At 40.6% G+C, this 18,863-nt stretch overlaps 1 long non-coding RNA gene and 2 pseudogenes across 1 annotated transcript in view; 2 read left to right on the top strand and 1 right to left on the bottom strand.

Annotated features, from left to right (window-relative positions):
- Nucleotides 1–669: 669 nt before the first annotated feature.
- LOC140690915 (uncharacterized) overlaps nucleotides 670–18,863 on the bottom strand; it is a 123,093-nt gene continuing 104,899 nt past the window's right edge. The window contains exon 4 of the long non-coding RNA XR_012066269.1: nucleotides 670–920. This is a non-coding gene — a long non-coding RNA (uncharacterized lncRNA). The remainder of the gene's footprint in view (nucleotides 921–18,863) is intronic.
- LOC116276615 (NADH-ubiquinone oxidoreductase chain 5-like) lies at nucleotides 7,623–16,046 on the top strand (annotated as a pseudogene).
- Nucleotides 16,552–17,651, top strand: LOC140690820 (cytochrome b-like; annotated as a pseudogene).

Raw genomic sequence — 18,863 nt, 5'->3', positions numbered from 1 at the left:
GCCTCAGGTCCCTTATCTGAAAAATGAGGGTAATTGTGGGGATTAAATGAAATATGTAACTGAAGTGCTTAGAATAGTGCCTGACATGTGGTAAGCACTAAATATATATTAGAAGTAACTATTAAATGCATAATGAATCACAGTGGGGACTCAAACATTTCCTGACTGAATGGTCACACATCTGTTAAGAACATTCCTCTGAGTCAAAAAGGAATTCAGTCCGGCATCAAGCAGCGGTCAAGAACACAGACCCGGGTTCAAGTGCAAGCGCTACACCATACTTGCTTTGTGACCCTAGGTGAGAGACAAGCTCTCTGGTGTCAGTTTCCTCAGCTGTCAGACGGTGATAGCAATAGTTCCCACCTCCCAGGGGTGGGCATAAGTGATTAGATTTAAGCCCTCAGGTCAGGGTCTGGTGCACAGCAGATGTTCAATAAATGGAAATTATTAGGACTGGGGCATACCCTTCCTTTGCAGCCCATGAACTCTCCTCACCCATTTCCAGCCCTCTTCTCTCTATTTGGTCTTTAACCCTCCTCACTCCTTATTTACGCGCAAAACTAGGAAAGTTCATGAGAGTGTTTATTCAATGCTGTATCTCCTATCTATTGCTGCCCAACAAAACGTCCCAAACTTAGTGGCCTAAAACAAACACAATCGTTTATTTTGCTCACAAATCCACAATTTGGGCAGGGCTGGCAGAGATGACTGTTCCCTGCTCCAAGAAGCATCAGGTGAGGCAACTCAACTGGGCGTCGGACGGTCCACTTTCAGGATGGTCATTTACTTGGCCCACAAGTTGATGCTGGTTTTAGGCTGGGAACCCAGCCAGAAGGCTATGCACTGGGGAGCTTGGTTCCTCTCCACAGGCTGCCTGGGCTTCCTCACAGCATGGTGCCTGTGTCCCAGGAGTAAATGTCCTAAGAGAACAAGAGGGAAATGCACAGCCATTTTTATAAACCAGCCTGGGAGGTCACAGGGCACCACTTCCATCGATATTCCATAGCTCAGGTGGTCACAAAGGCCCACCCAGGTCCAAGAGGGGATGATACAGACTCCTGATGGCTGGGAAAGCATGGAGGATGGGAGATATCCTTGTGGCCACCCTTGGAAAACACTATCTGCCATACTTGGCTACTTTCTTTTCCCTTAACTTCTACTCTCCAAGGAAAGTGCTCCACCTAAGTTAGTTCTCTCTCCCAAACAGCTTTAATCAGGTTAGAGCTAAAGAAAGCCAAGCTAGGAGCCCCCGTAAGACACTGAACTGACCTCAGGTCTGCTTCCTAGTTGGTTTGGATTATCTGTGTGAATCTGCTGGTCTGGACAGCTTTGAGTAAGTTTTATCTGGTCATTTGCAGGAGGAAGTTCTGGGAGGGGTGGGTGGGGGCAACACAGGACAGTGTCCCAGATACTGTGCTCAGGTTTAATTCCTAACTTGAGAATGTAAAACGGAAGGTTAGGAAAGTAAACTTAAGATCAAGATCCAGTGGAGTCACGACTTGTAAGCATCTCCTAATTCCAAGGCAGTGTTCCTTCCCCATTACTGCACTGCCCTGGACCCTAAAAATTTTTAATAAAGTATTTATTCACTAAGAAGGACTAGCTAATATGCACGTCCAGGCCTATATAGTCAGCCATGCCCGGCCCCAGTCCTTTCTGACAGGGCAATCATTTTTTTTCTTTTTAAATTGAAGTACAGCCAATTATAATGTGTTAATTTCTGGTGTACAGCACAATGTCTCAGTCATGCATATACATACATATATTTGCTTTCATATTTTTTTTCATTAAAGGTTATTACAAGATATTGAACATAGCTCCCTGTGTATACAGAAGAAACTTTTTAAAAAATCTGTTTTTATATAGTGGCTACCATTTATAAATCTCAAACTCCCAAATTTATCCCTTCCCACCCCCTTTCCCCAGTACCATAGATTGTTTACTATGTGAATCTGTTTCTGTTTTGTAGATGAGTTCATAGTGTCCTTTTTTTTTTAAAGATTCCACATATGACTGATACCATATGGCATTTTTCTTTCTCTTTCTGATTTACTTAACTTAGAATGATGATCTCTAGGTCCATCCATGTTGCTGCAAATGGCATTATTTTATTCTTTTTTATGGCTGAGTAGTATTCATACACACACACACACACACACACACACACACACACACGTATATATACCACAGCGTCTTTATCCAGTCATCTGTCGATGGACATATAGGTTGTTTCCATGTCTTGGCTATTGTAAATAGTGCTGCTGTGAACATTGGGGTGCATGTATCTTTTCAAATTAGAGTCCCCTCCAGATATATACCCAGAAGTGCGATGGCTGGATCATATGGTGAGTCTATCTTTAGTTTCTTGAGGAATTTCCATACTGTTTACCATAATGGCTGCACCAAACTGCATTCCCACCAGCATGACTGGGCAATCTTAGGCAATCAGATTTGAAGTGATATGATGGGAGTCTACCCTTCCATGGACAGCTGACTGGCTCGGGTTTAGTCACCTGACCTAAACACAATCAATCCAGAGCCCCAGTGCATAAAGATAAGCTAAATCCGTCAGATTCTCTCTCTCTCTCTCTCTCTCTCTGGACCATGAATAAGAACTAGAAGGCAGCATCTGTTCTTGGGAATGGAAACTGAAAGTTCATGAAGCAGAGTAGGCATGATGCTGCCTTAAAAATTTTCTGCAAAATATTATTTTGATGACTAGAAACTATGATTTACAGACGAGCTAGTCTCAAGAAAGGAAAGCGGAGCAGCCCCAAAATAGAGACAACGAGTTACAAAAGGATGGAGAAAACATTCATTGGAACCATTTCAGATTCTGAGAACTTTCCATTCCAGTTTCAGGGACTTCATGATTAATCCCCTTTTATTCCCTTAAGTGGGACGGCTGGGTCATATGGTAGTTCTATTTTTAATTCTTTGAGGAATCTTCATACTGTTTTTCCATAGTGGCTGCACCATTGTACACTCCCACCAATAGTACACAAAGGTTCCCTTTTCTCCAAATCCTCATCAACACCTGTTACCTCTTGTCTTTATGCTAACAGCCATCCTGACAGGTGTAAGGTTATATCTCACTGTGGTTTTGATTTTCATTCCCCTGATGATTAATGAGTTTGAGAATCTTTTCATATGCTGGTTGGCCACTTGTATATTTTCTTTCGGAGAAACATCTGTTCAGATCCTCCGCCCATTTTTCAATCAGGTTTTTTTGCTTTTGTTTTTGTTATGGATAAAGAAAGCGTGCTATATACGTACACTGAAGTATTATTCACCCTTTTAAAAGAAGGAAATCCTGTCATATGCAAAAACATGGATGCCCTGGAGAACAGTGTGTTATGTGAAATAGGCCGATCACAGAAATACTGCACAATTTTGTTTGCATGAGATATGAAAATAGTCAAACTCATAGAAACAGAGGTGAATAGTGGCTGCCGGTGGCTGGGGGAGGGATAAATGAAAAGTTGCTTTTCAATGGAGCTAAAGTTTCAGTTATACAAGATGAGCAAGTTCTAGAGATCTGCTGTACAAACGACTGTGCCTAGAGTTAACAATACTGCAGAGTGCACTTAAAAATTTAAGAGTAGTTCTCATGTTAAGTGGTAAGTTCTTACCACAATTTTTAAATAAAAGTCCCTTTTATTTATGCTGGCCTGTGTTCCTTGCCAGCCACCTCACTGCTTTAACTCACTAAACTGTATTCACCCATTTCACAGATAAGAAAACTGAGGCTCAGAGAGGTGAACCAAGTTACCCAAGATAGCACAGCTACTGAGTGACAGAGTGGAGCCTGAGCTCTTTCTTCTATATCTTTTTGGAAGGTCATCCCTCTCTGACCTGTCCCTCTAATTAATACTACCCCCTCCAGAGGCTTGTTCCTTGGAGGCTGCCATGGAGGTAATTTAGCCATCACCCTGTCTTGGAAAGATGACTTTGCCTTCGGATTCCATCTTCCTGATGAAATGCTTTGATTCCACCTCTTCCTCGAGCTGAGCTAATTGCCAAGACCATAGGGAAATCTCACCACCTCCTCAGCTCACCCAGCAGGACCGCCGTCCTTAACAAGGCAACTTTCTGACAAAGCAAGTTAGATGGCCTCAGACAAAACTTTCCTAGCAGGAGACTGGAGAGGAAAGAAAAAAATAAATGCAGAATACAGAGGAGGAAAAAAAAGGGAGAATTCTTTCCATTGATTTCTTTGCCAATGAGAAGTCTTTAAAAATCACTTTTTAGCCGCAGCCCTCAGATGCATGAGCTGTTATGCTGAGGGAGGGAGAAAAAAATCAAACTCTGAATCAGATCAAATTGCGATCTTTCATTCATCTGAACAGTCGGCCCTCCTGGTAAACAGAAAATTAGAAATTTAAACAAAAGGAAGAGGGAACATCTAAGGTAGGGTTGGCCTTGGGCAGAACTGTGAGTCGGCAAAGTCTGACTTTAGAACCCCCCAGAGCTGCATTCTCCCCCTCATTCCTACCCCAGGAAGAATCCTCTTTGAGTGAGATGTGGAAAAGGGGAAGTTGGCTTTGTCTCCTCAGCTTCTTCTGCTTGGTGGTAGACCTCCTGTCACTTATCCCATCCAGCTTTGGTGTCATATGTCCCATCAGTGTTCTCTGACGCTAGCAACAGACCCCTAAGAGGGGATAACTGATAATTCAACCAACTATTAATTAACTGATAAAATCTAAGGTCAAGATCCCCCCCCCCCCACCAATTCAAGGATACGTGAGATTTGAAAGAGGGAGCTCTTGGAGAGCACAAAGTCTTCAAGATACAGACTCTGTGATGGACGAATAGTAGGCAGTGTGTTGATCGAGGGGTGTGGTGGATGCCAGAAAGTACTGCCAAGTTCCCCCTTCAGAAATGAAGGATGCATTGTCTCAACTGCTGAAGTACTCCTTTAAAAGAGCCCTTTTGCGGTGAGTACTTACATTTTCATCTGAAGAGTGATACCTCATCCAAGGTCATGCCCCCTTCCCTGGGCAGCCTGCACCCAATTACTGATTAGCAGAGGGTATGCAGGACAAGTTCGGAAGATCATTCCATCTTCAAAACTCCCCCTAAGACTGGCTGAAGTTTCTGTTGAGACATTACAGCTCAATTTCCTCCTCTTTTCAATCTTGTATCCTTCCCTTCCCCACTAAGTACTGATTCCAAAGGTTCTCCCTAATAAACGTTCTACAAGCCAGTCCCCATCTCAAAATCTGCTTCCCCGAGGAATCCAACCTACAACAGGGCAATAAAAGAAGAGCCTTCTTGGCAGAGCCAACATGTTGCATAACTCCAGGGGACACCACTTCCGCTGCCCTGCTTGGAAATGATGCTTCCTAGAGTTATGCAATCCTAAAGCCCTGCATTCTGTAATTGCTTCAGATCACAACACCAACTCATATGCACGCATTCACGAGCACCCAGCTATCCACGCTACTGACCTCTAAGACTGGCTCTTCCAGGTACCTGATTCTTTGACTGTGGCCTGTTTTTGCCACTCAGGGCTTCGCAGTGTGTTTTCCCTGTACTACTATCTGGCCTGCTAAGCTATTTCCCCACATTGTGACACTTCTCCACATTTAGTCCTCCTGAAAATGTGTATGTTCCATGTCTGCCACTACCTATATGGCATCGGGCAAATGTTTACCCTTCTGAGCCTGCAATTCCTCAGCTGTGACATCGCACAGGCTGCCAATTAGCTCCTGATGTCCATCCTTGCCCAGAGTATATGGCCACCCACGTAGACATTTCCCAGCCTGCCTTGCAGCTAGGTGCCACGTGACCACATTCTGACCACTGAGATGCAAGTAAGAGAAACTGCATAGCATATTTAACTACTGTATTCTTACCCTAAAAACAAGCTGTTTTCCCTCTACATTTTCTTTCTCCTTTCTGCTGGCTAGGAAATTTCAAAAATCAGAACCACCACCTTGAATCTATAAGTGAAAGCCAGTTTCAAACCAATGAACTTGGCCAGTTACATGAGAGAGAAACAAGTTTCTACCTTGTTTAAGTTACTGTAGTTGGGGGGTTATAGAGTCTGTGCATGTATCAAGACCAATATACACAAAAAAAAAGAAAGAACCTTCCCTCACAGATTTCCAGATTTCCTAACATCTAATCACCCTCACTGAGAATTTCTGCATCCTGTTTCTGTTTAATCTCATCTCTAAAGTGAGGGGCTTAAAAAGAATGGATCTCAAGAGATACAGAAGGACACAAGGAAAGATCCTGAGCTTGGAGCCCAGATAATCCTTGAATTCACCCTACATAAGCTCTGCAATCCAGGGCCAAGTCACTCAACCTCTCTGTGCTTTTGTTTCTTTGCTTTCTGTAGTAATCTCATAGGGCTGCTGTGAAAAGTTAAATGAGAAAATGCATGTAACAGGTTTATGTAAATACATGTTACATGATGGGTGTTAGTTTTGCATAAATAGACTGTCAATCAAGGATACCTATTATTACTAGACAGGCCACTTTGCCCACGGGATATGAGCGTGTGCTCTGGAACCAGACAGGCTAGAGTTAAATCCAAGCTCCCCCACTTACAATATGTATGAACGTAGGTGGGCTACTAAACTTCTCTGGGATCTCAATTTCCACCCGTATAAATTAAGGATTCTAATAGTATCCACCTCATGGGTTCCTCATAAGCATCAGATGAGTTGATAATTTTAAATCCCTGGAAGGGTACCAGCAGATGGCAAGCGTTCAAGAAGTCTGCCAACTGATCATCATTAACAAAGACTCGTTCTAGGGCTGGTAGGCTAGGACTCTCCTCACCAAACCGAAAAGCAACAAAAGACTCAACCAAGGGACAACACAGACTCCAATGCTCTGTGCAAATGAGATGTGCCCTTTGCTGACCTGCTGTTAGCCCAAATCCTCAGTATTAGAACCATACCTTCAAATTAAGATGTGTTTTCATAAAAATCCTGGCCCCAAACCAAACTATATTAACAGAAAATGAGACTGCTATAATTTAGCTGAAATACACTCTGTCATGAATTCACTGAAACATTTTCTAAGTAGCTGTAAGCATAGTTCAAGGCTCTTAAGATATTTAAAAAAAATAGAAATCAGTTTTTCCAGACCGCTATTCTCACATTGTAAAGAAAAAGGACAAAGGTAGACACTGTTAATTGCCTCAGTAATATCTATTCCTCTTTCTTCTTGATAACATAACCACATTTTATTTAGAAAAGTTAAGGCCAATTCCAGGCAACGGATCATGATTGCTCTAAGTGGATCATGGCAGTCTTGTCCCTCTTCCCAGCCCCTCTGACAGCTAAGGATGGTCATGTGACCCAGGTACAGCCAACAAAGGTAAGCAAAATCAGCTGAGGGGCAGTCCTGAAAAAGCATCTGCTTTTCTGGTAAGAGGTGACAGAGCAGCTGGTTTGGTGCCTTTGCCTTTTCCCCTACCTGTCTTCTTTCTGTCTTGAACATATACGAGGTGTCTGAAACTGAAGCAGCTATCACATGATCCTAACATAACAAGCGTGCAGGAAAGGCTGAGGAAAGAACAGCTATACTGGCCCTGACATTCCGGGGCCACTCAATGAACCGACACTAGTAACCATTTACCTCCTGACCTCTTGTTATAAGCTACTATGGGTGAGTTTTACTTGCATCTAAATGTATTCCTAAATACACAGATCCTTCCACAGAATACAGAGCAGGTGGGTCCACATTGTAGGTTCCAAAACACGGGAATATGTCCTTAAATTCAGGTTGTTGGGATGATAACGAAGGATGTGAAGAGGTTACTAATACTAAACCATTCCTACTTCATCATTTTGCCTGTGACCATTATCTAATTCAAGCCAGTCTTTGGTGTACTCCTCTATCCTGGATCCAAGTGGCTCACTGATAATCCTAAGAGGCACAATTCACCTAAAAATACAGAGAATAGGTACCCCTGCCCTCACATGAAACCTTGCTCTATTTGGACAGACACTCTCCCCAGTCCACAGCTTTTTTCCTTTCCTATCATTTCTGTTCTAGCACATAGCAATTCTGTCCCAAAGACTTCCTGTGCCTTTTCAACACTGCAATCACACAGCAGTTGATAAGACCTATTAATATTTCAGCTCATTTTTCAATTGCAGGGCCATGATAATCACCAAACATAAACCATCTATTTGTCTACCACAAAATGCACCCAAGTGTCTCAAAATGTAACCTTCTCATTACAAAATAAGACAATGCTCCAGGACCTTGGAGAGCATCCTTTCAGGTCCACACAGGGTCAATTTCTCTAGGAGCTCTTCCACAATCTAGGGCATGGCATTGCCTCTTCTTGACATTACTGACCAGAAAAAAAAAAATTAACCACTGGGTGGAGGGAGATAGCCTTTTCCTCCACCTGAAATACGACAATCCACCTCAGGGTGCTCGGGGGGAAAAAAACAACACTTTCCTTAGCAAGATTAAGATAATAATCATAACCATTCACTGAGTACCTGATATGTGCCAGAAGCATAAGATATTGTTGCCAGTTGATAGGTGGAAAAACAGAGGTGTAAAAGGCTACCACAGTATAGAACACTTACTAAATGCCAGGCAGCCTGCCAAGCCATATATATATGGATATACATATATACGGCTTATATATAGTTTAAATATATACGTACTTACCCCATACACATGCACAGTCCTATGAATTTCTACTGATATGTTTTGCTATATTGATCTATTCAGTCCTTGAATTTGGACAAAAATAATTTGGATAGTGAGAGATACTTCTCACTTTAGGTGAAGAAATTGAGGCAGATATTACATAGCTCTTAATAGCAGTATTAGAATTTAACCCAGCCAGTCTGACCATACCCAAAGTGACTATATACTTTACTATGCAAAATAGCATTCTTTTAAGGGTGAAAGGGATGCTATTAATGACAAGGTCAGATTAGTAGGTGTGAATCTGGGCTGTCCTACATAAACCAGAACATACGGTCACTCTAGTGAACCTCGATGAAATAATGAAATGAAATAATGTATTTAAAGCATTCATCCTCATGTCTGAAACACTGAGTATGTGCTCAGTATATTTTAGCTGTTTTTATTATTCCCTGTCTCTCAGGGTCACTCTGAGGCCCTCATGAGTTGGAAGGTAGAACGTGGTTCAGAGATGCGTAGTATCATTGAGGGTTTCCTAAACATGCCTCCTCCTCCTGCTTTCCACGGAAGCGTTATTTCCAACACATGACACCTGTTCCACGTGGGCAATGCAGAGCCAGAAGAACTTGAGATGACTCTGGGTCTGCCTGCCTCCAGTTGATGGATGGGAAACCACTGAACTGCTGAGACTGGCCCAAACACCCCTCTGCTGCATGCCAGGAAAGAAGCCGGTGCTTCTAGAGCAGCCATTGATGTCTGTCTGGACGTCTGATACCTCAGCTAAATTTGGACTGGCAATCAATAGAGACTCCTCCGGAGATCTTATTTTCACAGCCTCCCTTAGCTTACCAGCATGTCATGTTGCAGTGGTGAGACCTTCATTCAGGGTGGCCGCTCCTCTTTCTAAGCAGGTGTCTGAAATTTCCCAGTTCTATCTCCACTCTCCTCTGTGTCTTAAATCTCTTCATCTTGCAGCAAGGAAAACCTTTTATCAATGGCCACTTTCCTTAAGATGGGATTACAGACATCAAATCACAAAATCATGAAATTCTAGATAAAGCTAGATTGAACGGAGATGCAATGAGACAAGAGATCTGCCTAATGTAACAGACAAATGATTTTAGCATTAGAATAGGGCAGTTGGGGTCAGGACTCTAGGTTTAGATTTTACCTCCACCAAATTCAAGTTAATTTATTTCTCTGTGCCTCACTTTTCTCAGCTATAAACTGGGACTAATCATAACATCTATCTCCTTATATTCTGGTGAGGATTAAAAGAGACAGTGGACATAAACCCCTTAGCACAGTTTCCTAGGGCTTAAAATAAGCAGTAGATAAAGGTTGCGTTTTATTATTACTATTGATGGAGCCGGTACAAGATTCCACATCTCTTAGGAGGAAAAATTGTGAATTTGTCAAATTCCAGGTATATCCTTAAGAAAAGAGGTATTCTTTAAGGTTTTAGGTTTTCAAAGGTTTTTCCTTTATAACCTTTAATGCTCTCAAGGTTAATGAACTTGACCAGTATTTCTTAAACTGTATTCCTCAAAATACTAGTTTTCTTCAAACCTAGGAATTCCTCAAAATCCCCAGTTTGGTGGTCAAACAAGTTTGAGACTGACTGGGCCTTCTGTTTCTTCCTCCACTGGAGATTCATAATACACATGAACACATTAAAGATCCAAGAAATACTGTACAAAAGAAACCCACATACTGTTTAAGCTGGCATTTCCCAAGCATTCTTGACCACAAAATTCTTTAGACTATCCCCACTGACATTAGTATCCCAGAACATGGTTTGAAAAATTCTGAATTAAATCAAAGCTTCTTCAAGTCTACCATTCAAATCAGAAGCCAAGCCATGTCACCTAACATTCCACAGCTTCCCAACCAGAAGAAAAAAAAGTCTAACAAATAACCTAGACTTGACGTCTTCTGTCCAGCCCGTCTCACACAGCACTGAGTCTTAACAACCATGTTTGTATAATTTTACTCTGCCACCCCACCCCTTAGCTACAACTGATTGGACCAGAAGTGAACACTTGACTGAGGATAAATCAGTCAGATTCTCTCCAGAGAGAGCCTCACCAGGGAGGTATCCCAGCTCTGAAGTTAAAGTCCCAAAGCTCCTATTGCTGGAGACTCAGGAACTGTTCTGCTTAGAGCTTCTTTCCAAATCCTCCCCTTCGAGTGATAAAGACGGTGACGAGCATGTCCTGCCTACATTCTACTTCTCACTTCCAACAATTCCATGAAAATCCCAGAACTGAGTCTTCCTGACCCTAATCGGCCCCAAATGGGTCACGCATTCATCCCAAATCAATCACAGAGGACAAGAGGGTATGGGCCTCTGATTGGCTGGGCCTGAGTCACATGATCATTTCTGGAGCCAGGACTGATCAAAAAGCCCATCTGAATCTCACAAGATTCAGACTATAGGAAGAGTGGTTCCCCAAAGTAAAACTGTGGTTCTGTGACCAGAAGAGGGAATAGAGAGTGGGTAGAAAAAAAAATAAAGATCTCCACCATACCCAGGGCCACATTATGACTTTTATGGGTCTGAAGCACTTCTATCTTCATGAGTCCCTTTCTCCATAAAAACATATATATTTAAAATGGTATTTTACTAGTGTGTTGGCATAAAGACAAATATATTCATATTCTTCTCATAATTTTAGAAGAAGTGAAAACGTTTTTATGGACTCTAGGCTCTCCACCTGCTGTGCCACTGGATACATCAGCCCTGACCACACCTGCTCTCAGAAGAAGCCTTTTCAGCAGGAATTTGTGCCCCCTAATCAGCAAGTATTCTTCCTGTGCCTGCCTTCCACACCATACTCTCGGTCGTCCCAAGAGCTCATGAGAAGGAGCAGCCAATTTCCCTAAAGAACCGACCTGGAGAAAAGGGAACTCAGTAAATTATGGCTTCTTAATAAGCATAATCTTCCTACTAAGGGGTTTATCTGCCAGAGTGGCCTTAATCTGCTTCCAAAGTTCACATCAATTAACTGCCCAATTTCTGAATGGTGCTGACAGCCCCCTTCACAAATCTCTCACTTGCTATATAACCCGAGTTATACTTGTGGTGGCTGTTTTTAGGATTATATGAAGTCAGTAACTTTACTTTCTCCCCCTCATAGTTTGAAGAGAGATGAACCAGGGGATGTTTTCATGGAGAGGAAAACCACAGAAAGAAACAACCTGAAAAGGGCCCTGACTGCTTTGAAACCAAAGTCCAAAAGGGACTTGCTGAAGTTAGCTGGGAAACATCCGCTCCCTAGTAATTTATCCTAAACGACTCCGGGTGGAGGGTCACCTATCAGTGTACCGTGGTGCACGCATCCTTATCTGGTGCACATATCCTTATCTGTCGGCCACTGGCTTAATATGCTGGTTGTTTTTGCATATTTGTGTATCAACTGTAGTATTATTTATTAAGCTTTTGTTTACTTTAAACCAGCTCACTTATTTTCCACATAAGCTCATTCTAAGCATGACCATTCATGGGATCAAAAAGCTTGAAAACCAGTTATATTTTTTCCTGATACACTGAAATGAATGTGAACTATTCAAATAGAAAGTAAGTTTGTTTTCTATGTCTTGAGTCTGTTTCTGTTTTATAAGTAAGTTCATGTGTGTCATATTTTTAGATTCCACATATAAGTGACATATGGTATTTTTCTTTTCTCTTTCTGGCTTACTTCACTTAGTATGACTATCTCCAGGTCCATCCAAGTTGCTTCAAATGGCATTATTTTATTCTTTTTTATGGCTGAGTAGTATTCCATTGTATAAATATACCACAACTTCTTTATCCGGTCATCTGTCAATGGATATTTAGGTTTCTTCCATGTCTCGACTACTTTAATAATGCTTCTATGAACACTGGGGTGCAGGTATCTCTTTTGAATTAGAGTTTCCTCCAGATATATGCCCAGGCATGGGATTGCTGGATCATCGGGTAAGTCTATTTATAGTTTTTTAAGAAATCTCTATACTGTTCTCCATAATGATTGCAGCAACTACATTCCTACCAACAATGTAGGAGGGTACCCTTTTCTCCACAGCCTGTCCAGCATTTATTGTTTATGGACTTTTTAATGATTTAACCTCCAATGTTAAAAATTATCATCTGGAATTCTGTATTAATACAATCATGTTAATGGTATTATCAAAAATATAACTTGAATCACTACCACAACCTACAGCTTACTAATTAGTTTTATCAGTCTATCTCTTCTTAACCAATTTAACAACAGCCGTGACTTTTCATTACAATTCTCCTCTGAGTCCCTATTAGCACCTTGATGAATTCTAACAACATGACTCCTACCAGTAATACTCAGAGCCAGCCAATGCCACCCATCTAAAGAATCACCAACTTGGAAAAAGCTATGTATTACTATATGAATCACGCTACTGATGCTCCTAATTATAACATTCACAGCCACAGAATTAATTCCATTCTACATCTTATTAGAAGCAATGCTGGTCCCAGTATTATTATTACCCACTGAGGAAACCAAACAGGATGACTTAATGCTGGATTTTACTTTTTATTTGACACACTAGAAGGATCTCTTCCACTTCTAGTTGCTCTTGTATATATCCAAAATATTATAGGTTCAAAAAACCTTTAAATAATCCGATACTGAGCCCAAAGAATATCTAATTCTTGATTCAATATTTTCATGTGACTAGCATGCATAATAGCTTTTTCAAGTAAAAATACCCCTGACTGCCAAAAGCACATGTCAAAGCCCCCATTCTGTAGTTCTTGCAGCCGTTACTACCCAGACTCAGCCACAGTATGCTATGAATCACAACAGTCCTAAACCCCTTAGCAAACCACAGAGCATATCGTTCCTCATATTGTCCTTGTGAGGAATAATTATAGCTAGCTCAATCTGTTTGTGCCAAATGGACTTAAAATGGCACTGTTTGTGCCATCATGTACTCCTCCATTTGCCACACAGCACGTGTCATCATAGCTATCCTCATCCAGAAACGCTGAAGTTACAGGCGTTGCCCATGGCCTCAAGTCAGTTATATTATTCTGCCCGGCAAATTCAAATTACAGACGTATTCACAATCAAACCATAATTTTAGTCTGTGGCCTACAGACATCTCTTCCACTAATGGTAACATGATGACTACTTGGAAGTCTTACAAACCTAGCATTGCCCGCCGACAATCAATTTCATCAGAGGACTACTGGTAGTAGTATCTTTTTCATGATCCAACATTACCATCCTCCTAATAGGGATTAATGCAGTCATTACTGCCTTATATGCTCCATATGTACTAACCACAACACAACACTAACATGAGAAGACGCCCTCATCACTCTGTACCTGTGACCCCTTTGACTACTGTTCAACCCCAAAATTATTTGGAGACCCGTGTACTGTAAATACAGTTAGACAAAAACATTAGATTATGAATCTAACAATAGCTCAAATCTTCTCATTTACCAAAAAAGTATACAAAATGCTAACTCATGACTTCATATTTAACCAAACTTTTAAAGAGTAAGAGTAATCCATCAGTCTTAGAAACCAAAAAACTGGTGCAACTCCAAAGAAAAGTAATAAGTTTATTCCCTCTTCTATACTAGTCATGCTAATTATATTAACTCTGCCAATTATAATAACAACCTCCAATGTCTACAAGAGCAACCCATATAAAGCCATTTTCTGTAAAACCCATATCTCATATGCCTTCATTACCAGCTTAATCCCCACGACAATATTCATTTACTCAAGCTAAGAAATAATCATTTCAAACTGGCACTGAATTACTTACTGTTCGACCCTAAAACTATCACTTGGCTTTAAATTAAAGTATTTCTCAATGATGTTCGTACCAGTAGCACCTTCTGTCACATGGTCAATCACAGAAGTCTCAATATGCTATACACACTCAGACCCTAACATTAATCTATTCCTTAAACATCTATTCGTAGTTCTCATCACTATACTAAATTTTAGTTATTGCCAACAGTCTTCTCCAGCTTTTTAGTTGGAATTGTGTCCTTTTTAGAAATTGGATGAATGGCATGGCCAAAGCAAACACTGCCGCTCTTCAAGGAATTATATATAACCGCACTGGTCTCCAGTTGGATTCATTATATTAATAGTGTGGCTCTTACTCAACTTCAATGCATGAGACTTAACAACAAATTTTCACACTTAACTTAAATCACACAAAATTATCCCTAAGCGGGCTTCTCCTGGCTGCAGCTAAAAAACATCCGCCCACTCTGACCTTCACCACGACTTCCTTTAGCAACAGAGGGCCCCGCTTCCAGTCTCAGCCCAGCTCCACTGAAGTACAGTACTTGAAGTGGGTGTTTTCTTACTTATCCATTTTCACCCACTAATAGAAAACAATAAAACAACTCAAACAATAATATTATGCTTAGGAGCTATCACCACACTATTTACAGCAATCTGTTCTCTTACCCAAAACATCAGAAAAAGTCTTCTTTTCTACCTCAAGCCAACTGGGCCTTATAACAGTAACCATGGGCTCTGACCAACCCTACCTAGCATTCCCCCATAACCACACACGCGTATTCTTCAAAGCAGTGCTATTTATATGTTCCAGATCCATTATTCGCAGCCTAAATGGCAAGCAAGATAATCAAAGAATAGGAGGTCTATTTAAAGCAATACCTTTCACCACAACCTCCCTCCTCATTGGAAGTCTCGCATTAATAGGAATGCCTTTCCACACAGGCTTTTGCTCCAAAGACCTAATCATGGAAACCGCCAACACATCCTATACCAATGCCTGAGCCCCGCTAATTATACCTACTGTCACATCCCTAACGACTGTCTACCACACTCAAATTATCCTCCTCGCACTCTTAGGACAGCGTCGCTTCTCCACTCTAACTCGAATTAATGAAAATAATCCACTCCTAATTAATTCTATTAAACGCCCCTTAATTGGAAGTGTTTTGCTGGATTCTTTATCTCCAGCCACATCTCTCCAACAACTACTCCGCAAATAACTATGCTTCATTATTTGAAATTAACAGCCCTTGTCGTGACTATTTCAGTGTTTATTCTGGCACTCAAAATCAACTTTACTACACAAAATCTAAAATTCAGTTGTCCCTCAAACCTATTCAAATTCTCTCATCTTCTCAGATACAGTCCAACTACCATATTAGCATGGTCTCGCATCAGATTTAGATACTAAACCTATCAGCATGTCAAAAATTAGCATCATTACCATTAGATAGGATTTGACCAGGAAATGTTCTATCAATATCTACCTCACTTTTCTAAATAAAAATTTCTACACTAGTCTTAGACAAAAACAGCCTAAGTAAATATTTCCTCTCCTTCCTCATGACACTTGCCTGAAGCATAGCTCTATTTAATTTTCATGAGCAACTTCCATAATTACCACACTACCAGTAAGCAATGACCAACCAGTCACAGTCACCAGCCAAGTACCATAACAGAGCAATTTCTATAGCTTCCTCACTAAAAAAATCCAGAATTTCTAGTATCATAAGTCACTCAATCCCCCATTCCATTAAACTTCAACACAATCCCTACTTCTTCAGCCTTTATAATGTAAAGAATCATTGCAAGCTCCATTATCAGCCCTGAAAGAAACCTGCCTAAGACGGTTTTATTAGAAACTCGAACCTCAGGACACTGTTGGGTAGCCACAGCTGTTGCATAACCAAAAACTACTAATACAACCCCCTAAATAAAATTTTAAAACCATCAAACCCAAAACTGACCCATCAAAATTTATTACGATACCACAACCAATTCCACCACTCATAATTAACCCAAGCCCACCATAAATAGGTTATGGTTTTGAAGGAAAACCTACAAAACTAAATACAAAAATAGTATTTAAAATAAATACAATGTATGTCATTATTATTATTACATGGAATGTACCTATGGCCAACGACATGAAAAATCATCATCGTATTTCAACATAAGAACACTGGTGGCCAACATTCAAAAATTCCACCCATTAATTAAAATTGTTAACAATGCATTTATCAACCTATCAGTTCCATCAAATATTTCATCAGGATGAAATTTCAGCTCCCTGCTAGGCATCTGTTTAATTCTACACATTTTAACAGAGTTACTCCTAGCAATACATTACACATCGGACACAACCACCACCTTTTTATTCGTAACCCATATCTGCTGAGATGTAAATTACTGATGAATTATCTGATATCTACATGCAAAAGGAGTTTCCATATTCTTTATTTACTTATTTATCCACATCGAGAGAGGACTGTATTATGGATCTTACATGTTCCTAGAAACATGAAGCATTAGAATCATCCTCCTATTTACGGTAATGGCTGTAGCCTATATGAGTTACATGATACCAAGCAGTCAAATATGCTTCTCAGGAGCAACAGTCATTACAAATCTCCTTGCAGCAATTCTTCACCTTGGCACCAACCTAGTCGAATGAGTCTGAGGTTCTCAGTCAACAAAGCCACCCTTACATGATTCTTCTTCCACTTTATCCTTCCGTTTTTTTGCAGCCTTAGCAGTTGTCCACTTATTATTCCTTCATGACCCAGGCTCTAAAAATCCAATAGGAATCTCATCCAACATGGACAAAACCCCACTTCATCCATACACAGGCAAAGATACCTTGGGTGCCTTGTTCCTATTTCTAACCCTGCTAGTACTATCCTCACCTGAACTTCCAGGGAACCAGACTGCTGTACCCCAGCTAACCCTTCAACACTCCCCCTCACACCAAACCAGAATGACACTTCTCGTACCATTACACAATCCTACAATCAATTCCCAACAAACGAGGAGGCATGCTAGGACTTGCTAATGCTAAACATGAACCAGAGGACAACCTGTTGAACATCCATTTATTATCATGGGCAACTAGCATCTATTTTATACTTCCTTCTAATTCTAGTCCATACACCACTAACAGGCATCACTGAAAACAACCTCCTAAAAAGAAAAGTCTTTATAGTATATTTATTACCCTCGTAAACCAGAAAAACAGAACAACATCTCCCTAAGACTCAAGGAAGTAGCTTCAGTTCCACCACCAGCACCCAAAACTAAAGTTCTGCTTAAACTATTTCCTGAATAATTTGTTATGGGACATTTACACTGTCGTTAAGTACTACGTAAGTATTGAAAGTGGTACCATTAAAATCAACATGGCTACGTATTCCATGCATTATGCACCCTTCCACATACATAGTACATATATGCTTTATCATACATAATACACAAAATGTGTAATCGCACATTAACGATCTACCCCATGCTTATAAGCATGTACCTTATCCTATTGACATGACATAATACATTATATTGGGCAACTCATATTAAACCCTTGTTCCTACAAATATCCATGAAGTAACTGAACTGGTTGATATCACATAGGACACATATGTTATTAATTGTACGTACCACATTAAGTCAAATCATTTCCAGTCAACATGCTTATCATAACCGATAATCATCATTATCATCAGGCTTTAAGAAACCATCAACCTGCCCACAAACATGTCCCTCTTATTACTCGAGGCTCATAAATCACAGGGGTTTCTATGAATGAACTACATCTGGCATCTGGTTCTTACTTGAGGGCCATCTCACCTAAAATTGCCCACTCTTGCCCCTTAAGCAAGACACCTTAATGGACTAATGACTAATTAGCCTAAGCACACACATAACTGCGTTTTATGCATTTGGCGTTCTTCAATTTGGGGCAAATGCTGTGATTCTGCTACAGCTGTCAAAAGTCTTAACACAGTCAAGCAACTTGTAGCTGAGCTTAAACTGAGTATTATTTACCAACGTCATCAACCCACAAGGTGTTATTCAGTCAGTGGTTATGGGACATGATATAATTACACACATACATACATGTGTACATACACATGTACATACATACCACATAAATAGCCTGTTTAACCAAACCCACCCTTATCCCTCGCCAAATCCACACTTACATATCATCATCACCCTGCCAAATGCCCAAAACAAGGCAAAACATATAAATGTGTAAGATTCAACTCAAACATATTACCCTCATTCTACCAACCCAAAGCTAGCATAACTACAAACTAGCCTCCAAACTATACCAATGAATTACTCAGATATATAGGGCTTACACAGACCGGCATCGCCCTAGACCTGCCATTTACCTCAAACGAAATCAAAATTAAAATACATTTCAATAATGCACAA

Source organism: Vicugna pacos, chromosome 32 (assembly GCF_048564905.1).
Source record: "Vicugna pacos chromosome 32, VicPac4, whole genome shotgun sequence".
Classification (NCBI taxonomy): domain Eukaryota; kingdom Metazoa; phylum Chordata; class Mammalia; order Artiodactyla; family Camelidae; genus Vicugna; species Vicugna pacos.
Note: the sequence above shows the minus strand (reverse complement) of the source record. Positions and strands in the feature narration are given on the sequence as shown.